Below are 5044 nucleotides of genomic sequence, written 5' to 3'. Positions count from 1 at the left end.
AGCTTTCCCCTCAAGAAGCCTTTCGCTAAAACAGTTCTTGTGGAATTGGCAAAGTGATATTTGGAAGCCCTTAGAGGGCTATGGTGAAAAAGGAAATATCCTCCGATGAAATCTGGAAAGAAGCTTTCTGAGAAACTGCTCAGTGTGCTCCTAATTCATCTCACAGAGTTATATCTGTTTTTCGTGGATCTCTTTGCTAACCTTATTTCTGTGGAATCTGAGAACAGATATTTCGGATCCCTTTCAACACTATAGGGCCAAAGGAAATATCCGCCGATAACAAAGAGAAAGAAGGTTTCTGAGAAACTTCTTTGTGTTCTGTGAAATCATTTCACAGAGTTAGAGCTTTCCCCTCAAGAAGCCTTTCGCTAAGACAGTTCTTGTGGAATAGGCAAAGTGATATTTGGCTGCCCATAGAGGGCTATGGTGAAAAAGGAAATATCCTCCGATGAAATCTGGAAAGAAGCTTTCTGAGAAAATGCTTAGTGTTCTGTTAATTCATCTCACAGAGTTACATCTGTATTTCGTGGATCTCTTTGCTAGCCTTATTTCTGTGGAATCTGAGAACAGATATTTCGGATCCCTTTGAAGACTATAGGGCCAAAGGAAATATCCTCCGATAACAAAGAGAAAGAAGCTTTCTGAGAAACTTCTTTGTGTTCTGTGAAATCATTTCACACTGTTACAGCTTTCCCCTCAAGAAGACTTTCGCTAAATCCGTTCTTGTGGAATTGACAAAGTGTTATTTGGAAGCTCATAGAGGGCTATGGTGAAAAAGGAAATATCCTCCGATGAAATCTGGAAAGAAGCTTTCTGAGAAACTGCTTAGTGATCTGTTAATTCATCTCTCTGAGTTACATCTGTGTTTCGTGGATCTCTTTGCTAGCCTTATTTCTGTGGAATCTGAGAACAGATATTTCCTTTCCCTTTGAAGACTAAAGGGCCAAAGGAAATATCCTCCCATAACAAAGAGAAAGAAGCTTTCTGAGAAACTTCATGGTGTTCTGTGAAATCATCTCACAGAGCTACAGCTTTCCCCTCAAGGAGCCTTTCGCTAAGACTGTTATTGTGGAATTGGCAAAGTGATATTTGGAAGCCCATAGAGGGCTATGGTGAAACAGGAAATATCCTCCGATGAAATCTGGAAAGAAGTTTTCTGAGAAAATGCTTAGTCTTCTGTTAATTCATCACACTGGGTTACATCTGTATTTCGTGGATCTCTTTGCTAACCTTATTTCTGTGGAATCTGAGAACAGATATTTCGGATCCCTTTGAAGACTACAGGGCCAAAGGAAATAGTCTCCGATAACGAAGAGAAAGAAGCTTTCTGAGAAACTTCTTTGTGTTCTGTGAAGTCATCTCCCAGAGTTACAGCTTTCCCCTCAAGAAGCCTTTCGCTAAGACAGTTCTTGTGGAATTGGCAAAGTGACATTTGGCTGCCCATAGAGGGCTATGGTGAAAAAGGAAATATCCTCCGATGAAATCTGGAAAGAAGCTTTCTGAGAAAATGCTTAGTGTTCTGTTAATTCATCTCACAGAGTTACATCTGTATTTCGTGGATCTCTTTGCTAGCCTTATTTCTCTGGAATCTGAGGACAGATATTTCGGATCCCTTTGAAGACTATAGGGCCAAAGGAAATATCCTAAGATAAAAAAGAGAAATAAGCTTTCTGAGAAACTTCTTTGTGTTCTGTGAAATCATCTCAGAGATTTAGAGCTTTCCCCTCAAGAAGCCTTTCGCTAAAACAGTTGTTGTGGAATTGGCAAAGTGATATTTGGAAGCCCTTAGAGGGCTATGGTGAAAAAGGAAATATCCTCCGTTGAAATCTGGAAAGAAGCTTTTTAAGAAACTGCTCAGTGTTCTCTTAATTCGTCTCACAGAGTTATATCTGTATTTCGTGGATCTCTTTGTTAGTCTTATTTCTGTGGAATCTGAAAACAGATATTTCGGATCCCTTTCTAAACTATAGGGCCAAAGGAAATATCCTCCGATAACAAAGAGAAAGAAGCTTTCTGAGAAACTTCTTTGTGTTCTGTGAAATTATCACACAAAGTTACAGCATTCCACTCCAGAAGCCTTTCGCTAAGACAGCTCTTCTGGAATTGGCAAAGAGATATTTGGAAGCCCATAGAGGGCTATGGTGAAAAAAGAAATATCCTCAGATGAAATCTGGAAAGAAGCTTTCTGAGAAAATGCTTAGTGTTCTGTTAATTCATCTCACAGTGTTACATCTGTATTTCGTGGATCTCTTTGTTAGCCTTATTTCTGTGGAATCTGACAACCGATATTTCCTTTCCCTTTGAAGACTATAGGGCAAAAGGAAATATCCTCCGATAACAAACAGAAAGAAGCTTTCTGAGAAACTTCTTTGTGTTCTGTGAAATCATCTCAGAGATTTAGAGCTTTCCCCTCAAGAAGCCTTTCGCTAAAACAGTTCTTGTGAAATTGGCAAAGTGATATTTGGAAGCCCTTAGAGGGCTATGGTGAAAAAGGAAATATCCTCCGATGAAACCTGGAAAGAAGCTTTCTGAGAAACTGCTCAGTGTTCTCTTAATTCATCTCACAGAGTTATATCTCTATTTCGTGGATCTCTTTGCTAGCCTTATTTCTGTGGATTCTGAGAACAGATATTTCGGATCCCTTTCAAGACTATAGGGCCAAAGGAAATATCCTCCGATAACAAAGAGAAAGAAGCTTTCTGAGAAACTTCTTTGTGTTCTGTGAAATCATCTCACAGAGTTAGAGCTTTCCCCTCAAGAAGCCTTTCGCTAAGACAGTTCTTATGGAATTGGCAACGTGATATTTGGAATCTCATACAGGTCTATGGAGAAAAAGGAAATATCCTCCGATGAAATCTGGAAAGAAGCTTTCTGAGAAACTGCTTAGTCTTCTGTTAATTCATCTCACAGAGTTACATCTGAATTTCGTGGATCTCTTTGCTAGCCTTATTTCTGTGGAATCTGAGAACAGATATTTCGGATCCCTTTGAAGACTATAGGGCCAAAGGAAATATCCTCCGATAACAAAGAGAAAGAAGCTTTCTGAGAAACTTCTTTGTGTTCTGTGAAATCATCTCACAGAGTTACAGCTTTCCACTCAAGAAGCCTTACGCGAAGACAGTTCTTGTGGAATAGGCAAAGTGATATTTTCAAGCTCATAGAGGGCTAGGGAGAAAAAGGAAATATCCTCCGATGAAATCTGGAAAGAAGCTTTCTGAGAACCTGCTTAGTGTTCTGTTAATTCATCTCACAGAGTTACATCTGTATTTCGTGGATCTCTTTGCTAGCCTTATTTCTGTGGAATCTGAGAACAGATATTTCGGATCCCTTTGAAGTATATAGGGCCAAAGGAAATATCCTCCGATAACAAAGAGAAAGAAGCTTTCTGAGAAACTTCTTTGTGTTCTGTGAAATCATCTCACAGAGTTACAGCTTTCCACTCCAGAAGCCTTTCGCTAAGACAGCTCTTCTGGAATTGGCAAAGTGATATTTGGAAGCCCATAGAGGGCTATGGTGAAAAAAGAAATATCCTCAGATGAAATCTGGAAAGAAGCTTTCTGAGAAAATGCTTAGTGTTCTGTTAATTCATCTCACAGTGTTACATCTGTATTTCGTGGATCTCTTTGTTAGCCTTATTTCGGTGGAATCTGACAACAGATATTTCCTTTCCCTTTGAAGACTATAGGGCCAAAGGAAATATCCTCCGATAACAAAGAGAAAGAAGCTTTCTGAGAAACTTCTTTGTGTTCTGTGAAATCATCTCAGAGATTTAGAGCTTTCCCCTCAAGAAGCCTTTCGCTAAAACAGTTCTTGTGGAATTGGCAAAGTGATATTTGGAAGCCCTTAGAGGGCTATGGTGAAAAAGGAAATATCCTCCGATGAAATCTGGAAAGAAGCTTTCTGAGAAACTGCTCAGTGTTCTCTTAATTCATCTCACAGAGTTATATCTGTTTTTCGTGGATCTCTTTGCTAGCCTTATTTCTGTGGAATCTGAGAACAGATATTTCGGATCCCTTTGAAGACTATAGGGCCAAAGGAAATATCCTCCGATAACAAAGAGAAAGTAGCTTTCTGAGAAACTTCTTTGTGTTCTGTGAAATCATCTCACAGAGTTAGAGCTTTCCCCTCAAGAAGCCTTTCGCTAAGGCAGTTCTTATGGAATTGGCAAAGTGATATTTGGAATCTCATAGAGGTCTATGGAGAAAAAGGAAATATCCTCCGATGAAATCTGGAAAGAAGCTTTCTGAGAAAATGCTTAGTGTTCTGTTAATTCATCTCACAGAGTTACATCTGTATTTCGTGGATCTCTTTGCTAGCCTTATTTCTGTGGAATCTGAGAACAGATATTTCGGATCCCTTTGAAGACTATAGGGCCAAAGGAAATAGTCTCCGATAACGAAGAGAAAGAAGCTTTCTGAGAAACTTCTTTGTGTTCTGTGAAATCATCCAACAGAGTTACAGCTTTCCACTCCCGAAGCCTTTCGCTAAGACAGCTCTTCTGGAATTGGCAAAGTGATATTTGGAAGCCCATAGAGGGCTATGGTGAAAAAAGAAATATCCTCAGATGAAATCTGGAAAGAAGCTTTCTGAGAAAATGCTTAGTGCTCTGTTAATTCATCTCACAGTGTTACATCTGTATTTCGTGGATCTCTTTGTTAGCCTTATTTCTGTGGAATCTGACAACAGATATTTCCTTTCCCTTTGAAGACTATAGGGCCAAAGGAAATATCCTCCGATAACAAACAGAAAGAAGCTTTCTGAGAAACTTCTTTGTGTTCTGTGAAATCATCTCAGAGATTTAGAGCTTTCCTCTCAAGAAGCCTTTCGCTAAAACAGTTGTTGTGGAATTGGCAAAGTGATATTTTCAAGCTCATAGAGGGCTATTGAGAAAAAGGAAATATCCTCCGATGAAATCTGGAAAGAAGCTTTCTGAGAAACTGCTTAGTGTTCTGTTAATTCATCTCACAGAGTTACATCTGTATTTCGTGGATCTCTTTGCTAGCCTTATTTCTGTGGAATCTGAGAACAGATATTTCCTTTCCCT

The sequence above is a fragment of the Macaca nemestrina genome, chromosome 17, assembly GCF_043159975.1.
Source record: "Macaca nemestrina isolate mMacNem1 chromosome 17, mMacNem.hap1, whole genome shotgun sequence".
NCBI lineage: Eukaryota > Metazoa > Chordata > Mammalia > Primates > Cercopithecidae > Macaca > Macaca nemestrina.
The sequence above is the reverse complement of the archived record's forward strand: the minus strand, read 5'-3'. Positions refer to the sequence as shown.